General features: G+C 53.7%; 1 non-coding gene across 1 annotated transcript; it reads right to left on the bottom strand.

Moving 5' to 3' along the window:
- Nucleotides 1–5,141: 5,141 nt before the first annotated feature.
- On the bottom strand, nt 5,142–5,213 carry TRNAQ-CUG. The gene has a single exon. It is a non-coding gene; the product is annotated as a tRNA-Gln (tRNA).
- Between the last annotated feature and the right edge of the window lie 3,120 nt (nt 5,214–8,333).

The raw sequence follows: 8,333 nt of genomic DNA, 5'->3' as shown, positions 1-8,333 counted from the left end.
GACTCTCCAGCACTGCTGCACAAAGGCTTTAATGAGAGGGAGCAAAAGCGGTGGCACAGAAGAGAGAGCAAGGAACACGTGTGGGGGGCCAGGCAGGGCGAGAGATGGGCCCATTTGCCAAGGCCAGCGGGGACGATGCGGCGGCCTCAGCAGATCTGCCCGCAGCGGGGGAAAGGCAGACACAGGCCTGAGCCCCCCAGGCCAAGGGAGCCCCCAGAAGAGATGGGAACGCCCGCGGTGCTGAGGGAGCTGCCCACAGCAGCTGACAGAGAGGATCCCACGGCTGTGTTCTGAGGGAAGGAGGTGAGGATGGGGCCCGGCAGGGTAGGCTGGGCTCACTGCAGCTGCTTGCAAGGGGGGTCGGGCCACAGGGGCCGCAGGGCCGTGGGGGACAGGGTCTGCAGCAAGACATCTCTCGGTGCAGGAGGCAGCGCTGCAACACAGAGCAGGGAGGGGGACGATGCGGCGGCCTCAGCAGATCTGCCCGCAGCGGGGGAAAGGCAGACACAGGCCTGAGCCCCCCAGGCCAAGGGAGCCCCCAGAAGAGATGGGAACGCCCGCGGTGCTGAGGGAGCTGCCCACAGCAGCTGACAGAGAGGATCCCACGGCTGTGTTCTGAGGGAAGGAGGTGAGGATGGGGCCCGGCAGGGTCACCAGCACGGGCGAAGCCTCGATGTAGAAGGTGGAGTCAGCGCAGCGGGCGAGGCTGGGCTCACTGCAGCTGCTTGCAAGGGGGGTCGGGCCACAGGGGCCGCAGGGCCGTGGGGGACAGGGTCTGCAGCAAGACATCTCTCGGTGCAGGAGGCAGCGCTGCAACACAGAGCAGGGAGCACCAAGCAGCCTCAGCATCAGTCTGTCTCTCTGTCCCTCAGCTCTCTCCAAAGACACATTCGCTCTTCAAAACACACTCTGTGCCTGCAGCTCCCACCACCCTCCTGGAGCCCTCTGAGTGGCACGGCACGGCAAGGCCGCCCCACTTCAGCAGAGGCACCCAGCACAGTGGCTTTAAGGCCCCTGTGGAAAGACTGGTGACAGCCCATCTCCAGAACAGATGTGGCTGTGTGAGACAACGTTCCGGGATGCACTGGCACATTTTGTCCCACCAGGGCAGGTGCAAATTCTGCTGGGCACATCCCCCTGAGGCTGAGCCCCACTGCTCCCCTTCTGCTGGAACAAAGCCCCCTCTTCCCAGCTGTGCCCAGCCAGCAGCATGCAAAGGCTGACGGCCCTCCAGCAGTTCTGTGTCAGGGCCAAGCTGAGGCAGCCCCAGCATCAAGCCGGGCAGCCTCCATGGCAGCAGTTCAGCCCACAGGGAGGGATGGAGCGGACTCAGGCTTACCTCGTTCCTGGAGGAAAGGGAGGCCAGAGATGAGGATGCAGAGCCTGCAGCAGCGCAGCCTTTTATGCCGGGTCCCAGAGCCCTGTGGGGCCACAAACATTCCTTGCTTGTGAAACATCCAAACTCCTGGGAGTGGCCACTTGCAAGGCCTCCCTGCTGATCAGCTCCCTGCCTCTGTCATTTTAAATATTGTTCTCCCTCTTTGTACAACCCAAAATCCTGCAATGACTCTTAGAATTACATTGGGATGGAATGGATCTTAAAAACATCTCGCTCTAGCCCCATGAAACGGCTTTTACAGCTTCTCTTGACAACCTCTTCCAGTTTCTCTCCCCACTCAGAGGAAAAGATTACTTCCCAATACCTTAACTTATTATACCTGCTTTCAGTTATGAACTGGTAGCCCTTGACCCTTCCCTCCACATCCCAACTAGGTATCCTTCCCTTTCTGAAATGACTGTCTTCTGGGAGCCTTCTCCTCTCTTTGCTACACAACCCCAACCCTCTCAGCCTGTCCTGACAGGCTGATGGCTGCAGCTGCCTGGTGCTCTTTGTGGCTCCTCTGGACCCACTGCAGCAGGTCCGTGTGTTTCTAGGGCTGGAGGCAGTACCCCAGGCAGGGTGTCATGAGAGCCGAGCAGAGCAGGACAATCCCCTCCCTCGACCTGCCGGCCCCACTGCTCTGGATGCAGCCCAGAATTTGATTGCCTTTTTGCACTGGGCTGCTAGCAGGGAGTTCAGGTTCATGTTCAGCAATTCAACCACCAGAACCTGCAGGTCTCCCTCCACAGGGCTGCTCTCAATCCACTCCAGGCCTAGCCTGTGTCCAGGTTTGGGATTGCCCTGACCTTGGTATTTGACAATCAGAGCACAGGCCTCAGATTGGGAAATTGGAATCCTCTAGAAAACAAGAAATTCAACACGTAGGAAGGTGATCAAAGCCATGCCTAATTGTCTCCCTGAGAGACAAATTGACCAATTTTCTCAAACACAAATTGACCCACTTTGCTCACTGTGTCCAGCCCTCTCGTCACCATCTGGATGGCATCTTTGGGGGAGAGGCTGAGGGCAGGGAGCCCAAAGCTCATGGCTCCTTCTCCTGGGGCAGGCATCATTTGCCCACTCCCCTAATATCACACTTCAAAGGGATATTGGATCAGTCTCCCACAGCTTGAGGGAATCACTGTGATGTGGAAGAGTTTGGAAAATCCATGAGCTTCAGGCAAACCTGAATCATGCTGATGTGGAAATGAGTGCACCAGGTGCCCTGGACTCGGGCATTCCAGGGACACCAGAGCACATGGCCTCTTTTCTATGACATTTTTTGCCTTTGTCAGGGGCATTTCCTGACGTTTTAGAATGGTTCCCAAACCACCTTATACATCCATGTAATCCTGAGGTGCTACTACTGCTGCAGCTTTCCAAAAGACATTGGCTTCTGGTGGCTGCTCAAGGGACAAGTGGATGCAGGACAACCCAGGATAATGGAGGCTGGGAGAGGCCTCTGGAAGTCCTCTGCTCCCACTCTGAGAAGAACAAACTTCCCAGCTGTCTCCTTAAACTGTGGATCTTGTCCCATTGTCCTCTGAACACTGCCACTGTCAGACAGGTCCCTGTCTCCTGGGCAGCAATTCCAGGGATGCCCTGCACCCTAAGGAGGCCACCAGGAGATGGAAAGGGCTCCTCCAGATGAGCCTTCCAAGTCCTCAGTGAGGAGGACCAGCAGGTGACACTGAGGCTGCCTGCACTGGTGAGCAAATGCCATGGCAGCCTGGAGAGCACAGGGCTGCGTGTGTGCAGGGAATGCCACCAGCTCTGCATTGGACTCTCAGGGCAGTGACAAGGAACCCCTTTGGGGCAGGAGAGCTGGAAAGCAGAGAGAGAGTCTGTCCCATCCATGGCTGTTTTTTCTGGGTCTGGGATGAGAATTCCCATTCCATCCATGCATTTTGCATTTCAATGGGACACTGGATCAGTCTCCAAGAGCACCAGAGTGGGTGTCATCGTGATGTGGAAGAGCTGGGAAAATCCCTGAGCTGCAGGCAAACCTGAGTCACCCAGTGTGGACTTCAGTGGACTGGGTGCCACAGACTCAGGCACTCAAGGGATAACAGAGCTCATATCCTCAATGTTCTGCTGCCATGAAGGATATTTCCCCACCTTGCATTCCCAGTGGGGGTTCACCTGGTGCTTGTCTGCAATCTCCTGCATTTGCTGTCTCCCAAGGCATGGTCTTTTGGTGGCTGCAGAAGGGCTGCAGTGACTCAGAGTACCCCACATCAACCCCAGAAGGTCTGCATGGAGCTCAGGAGCTCTTGTCCTCCTATCAACTGCTCTGGGCACATCAGACTGTCCCAGTTCCTCAGCAGGCTCTGGGCCTTTTCCTGCTGCCTCCTAAGCACAGACACAGATTACAAAAAGACCCCTTGTATATCTCTACAAGGCCTATTCATTGTCCTTCCCCAAACAGTCCTGGGATTTTCTTTTATGCAAGTTTTGACTTCTGCCTCTTCCCCTTCTACAGTGTTCCTGTCAGGAGAATTTGGCTTCATTCTCTCCAGAACCACCAGGAGGTTTTGGAGACAGCAGCTCTGTGCTCCCCTCCACGCCTTGCTCCTCAGTGCAGGCAGCCTCAGTGTCATCTCCTGCTGGTCCTCCCCATCAAGGACCTGGGAGGCTCATCTGGAGGAGCCCTTTCCATCTCCTGGTGGCCTCCTTGGGGTGCAAGGCATCCCTGGAATTGCTGCCCAGGAGACAGGGACCTGTCTGACAGTGGCAGTGTTCAGAGGACAATGGGACAAGATCCTCAGTTTACGGAGGCAGATGGAAAGTTTGTTCTTCTCAAAGTGGGAGCAGAGGACTTCCAGAGGCCTCTCCCACCCTCCATTATCCTGGGTTGTCCTGCATCCCACTTGTCCCTTGAGCAGCCACCAGAAGCCAATGTCTTTTGGAAAGCTGCAGCAGCAGCAGCAGCACAGGATTACATGGATGTACAAGGTGGTTTGGGACCAGGCCTGAACGGTGAGGAAATGCCCATGAAAAAGGGAGAAATATTATAGGGAACAATGCCATGTGCTCTGGTATCCCTGGAATGCCCGAGTCCAGGGCACCTGGTGCACTCATTTCCACATCAGCATGATTCAGGTTTGCCTGAAGCTCCTGGATTTTCCCAACTCTTCCACATCACAGTGATTCCCTCAAGCTGTGGGAGACTGATCCAATATTCCTTTGAACTGTGGTAGTAGGTGAGTGGGCAAATGATGCCTGCCCAAGTAAAGGAGACCGGATCATTTGGGTCGTTTGTTCTCCTCCTCCCTCACCTACCACCTGCTCTGCAAGGAAGATCCTTCCCTCTCCCGTGGCAACACATGGAACCCCAATGATGGGGCACTGGCCAGTGTTGGTAGAGCTCCTTGAATGGATTGCAGAGCAATAGAAAGAAATGGGCAGGGGAAAGAGGAAAAGAAGCTACAGAGGAATGGAGCGAGAATGGAGCAGTGGACAGGGGTGGCCATACAAGTAATGCCACACAGAGTAACCTGCTGCTCCTGTGGCAATGGTCCAACCTGGAAAGGGGGCTGCCCAAAGCATGTAGCCCAGTCTCTGTGTTTGGTTGCATCCAACACAGGACCCAATGGTCCCAGAGCAGCTTCGTGTGCCTGAGCCATTTGGAGTGATGGGTGGTGTGCATCTCAGCTGCTGTGTGATTCATCAGGGAACAGGGCACAAGTGACCCAGCAGCAGAGCAGAGCTGTGGGAGTGTGAGCATGCTGAGGCAAAGCGGGAGGGAACCAAAAGGCTCAGGTCCCACTGAGATTTGAACTCAGATCACTGGATTCAGAGTCCAGAGTGCTCACCATTACACCATGGGACCTCCTGCACAGCTCACCTCTGGCCCCTGTGCTCAGCCTGCCTCAGCCTCATGGCCCCAGCTCAGCCTGCCTGGCTCTCCATTGCCTTCCACATCTAGCGCCAAGTGCAGCCCTCCTGCAGGGCCTCCAGACACTCTCTAATCACACCATCCTTCAGGCCAGCACCACAGCTCCTCCTGCAAGCCTGCCGTCGCCTCTCTCACAACGGCCAGACTTGAAATTCGCCAAAGTCTTGCCTTTCCCAAATTGCAACAAGCCCTTTCTGACTCGGGCAAACTTACCTTGGGAATTTACCTTCACGCAGCAGAAGCCCCCTTGCCTTCTCTTCTCCAGCCCAAGCCAGTCCAGCTCCTTAAGGACTATGGAGAGGGAAACATTGCCCCATCTCTACAAAAGGTGAACAAAGACCCTCTGCTGAACCCAGCCAAGGGGCTGGAGTGGCAAGGAGAATGGAGAGCTGACACATACCTTGCTGTCGGCTTTTGCCAAGACCAATATGGCTCAAAGTCAGTGTGTGCCTGCTGGGCTGGGAGGTGCCTGGAGTCCTGGCCTGGATCCCAGCTGAGGCGAGCAGGAGCCCTGCCTCAGGTGATCTGTGGGAGAAGAACTTGTGGAGGGAAGGGGCCGTGCTCTTGGGCACCAGGAGAGGCTAAGCAGTGTGGAGCCAGGCTGGAGAAAAGCCGGTTTACCTTGGCTAGGAATGGCTGAACCCAAATAGAGAATGGTTTCTATCCATGAACCTCTGAGTTATGGGTCCAGCACTTTCCCACCGCACCGCTTTGCTCCTGCCAGGGTTTAAATGTGACTGCCCTCAGCCCGGTCTGACTCTGCCGGCCCTCACTCTCTCCCTCTCTGTTTGGCCCTAGACACACTTTTGTTGCTCCTAGACACATTAAGCTTTCTGAATAAATTGTCTGCAAAATTTTAGACCCTTGCCAGTGCTACCTGTTTCTGTCCAAAGCCTCTGATGTGTATAATTTTTAAAGTATTTAATATGGTAAGCAAGAAAAAACATGAAGAGTCAGTCCTGCAACCATCTATCCAGGGACCAGATCCTTCTGGTGGTGGTCTGAGGGCATGCTGGTGAGGTGTCAAAATCCTTTGTGTCGAATTGTGTTCCTCTTTACAAAATGCAGTGGCAACCTGGTCTAAATTGTCAATCCCAACAGCTGTTGATATGGCTCCCATTTATGCCTTTGAAAATTGGACCAAAGATTTTGCAATTATATTCAGAATATAGAGCATTGCAATATGATACCAATTATGTAGCCCCAAATATGGCAAGAAATAGTACAACAAAACTTGTCTTATTGATCTTTTTCCCCCGCTTTTTTCCAGTTTATTCTAGAAATTCAAGGTTTCTGATAGATGTCTGCTTGTCTGCTGCTCATCTGAAGCACTTCCCTCAATGGCATAGAAAATCAGTTTAAAACACAGGCAAAAAACTAAGTGATATGAATTCAAGACTAAAGTATTCAACACTGAATCAACTCCTGCAAAGTCGATCTTTCTATCCTGTAAAGACAAGTCAAACAAGCAGATTAAAAGAAAACTCTTGTACCAGTGCATCACAGCTGGGAAAGGTCACAGAGAAAACACTAGTGTTCTCTTATTGTGAAAGGTTTGACTTGCATCCACCTCCCTGGCTGTGCCCCAGACAGGTCTGATGTTTCTTCTGCTCTGCCCTGAGTTCTGGCTTTCTCATTTGTGTAAATTCTCTCATTTGTGTAAATTCTCTCATTCCTGTGGATGCAAATGTCTGGTGGCCTGGCTTTGCTGGCTGCCAGGCTCCCCCCCAGAACTCCCTCACTCCAGCTCCTCAGGAGAACAGGACAGGGGGAGAAAATGAGATGAAAACTCTCATGGCTCAACATAAATGCAGGGAGACATTGACTGATTTGGGGAAAAATTAACTTACTTCCTTGCCAATCAAAACAGATTGGACAGTGAGGAATAAAGACACAATTAAAACACCTTCCCCCAACCCTCCTTATCTTCCCAGGCTCAACTTCACTCCTTCAGTCCCAAACCCTCCACCTCCTCAATGAACAATTGCGAAATTTTTACATAATTTGTTTTTCTTGATTTTGTTTTAGTCTGATGTTGTTTTCTTTTCTTCCCCCCCTCCTTTTTGTTTCCTGATTAAAATATCTCCCCTCTTTTTTTTTTTTTTGCTTTTTTTTTGCATTTTTACCCTTCCAATCGTTTTTCCCATCCTGTGAGGAGGGATCATTTTACTGAAGTCAGGGTTTCATAAAAGGAACTCATCAAAATCTAATACTGCAGTGTGGTGTTTTGCATTAGGATACCTGGCTAACAGTTACTCAGACAGTGATGGGAAGAAGTATGCACAATTTTAAATGTTTACTGTAGGGCTGGAAAATGAGATTGTTTGGACACCAGAAAACACAGAGAGCACAGAGAGAGTTTCTATCGCTCTCAAGATGCAACAATACACGTAACAATGGTGGGTCATGAAAACAAAGTTTGAAATTGCTTTTCGTCAGAGGCTTCCTATGACATTTGGTGGTTCACTTTACATCAGAGTATGCTTGAACGTGGGCAAGAAGGAATGACATGCTACCAAAAACATGGGCACTTGGGCCCCCCTTGGGGAGTGCGGTCCCTCGTCCTTCAGCAGCCATGGTTGCCATGACCGCTGTGCAGAAGCCTTCCAGACCCGTCTTCTGCACCCGAAGGGCAAAACGCCGGGAAGCCACCTCCCCTCGCGGCGGGGCTGCGCGCAGGGATGAGCAGCCCGCAGAACCGGCTGGAACCACGGCCCGCCAGCGCGGTCTGTGTGACCGCGGCCAGGCAGCGGCTCGGCCCGCGCTGCCGCTGCACCCACGCTCACAGCGGCTGCCGAGCGTTTACTGCCAGCTGCGGCGGAGCAGCCTCGGCGGCAGGGCAGGGAAAAGTGCCTGTGCCTGTGCCGCCGCCTCCCCCGTCCTTCCGCGCCGCAGCCTCGCTATTCCATATTTCTTTGCCTTTATAGGAAAAGTATGCGCAGGTCCGGGGGGGCTGCCCTGAGTCACCGAGGGCTGCGGTGCCCGCCCACGCCCAAGGGGCCGGGGCCGCCGCCGGGGCGGGGTCAGCCTGGCCGCCGGGACCGCCGCGCCGGG

This window comes from Passer montanus, unplaced genomic scaffold (assembly GCF_014805655.1).
Source record: "Passer montanus isolate IOZ18808 unplaced genomic scaffold, ASM1480565v1 scaffold193, whole genome shotgun sequence".
Lineage (NCBI taxonomy): Eukaryota > Metazoa > Chordata > Aves > Passeriformes > Passeridae > Passer > Passer montanus.
The sequence above is the reverse complement of the archived record's forward strand: the minus strand, read 5'-3'. Positions and strand labels throughout refer to the sequence as shown.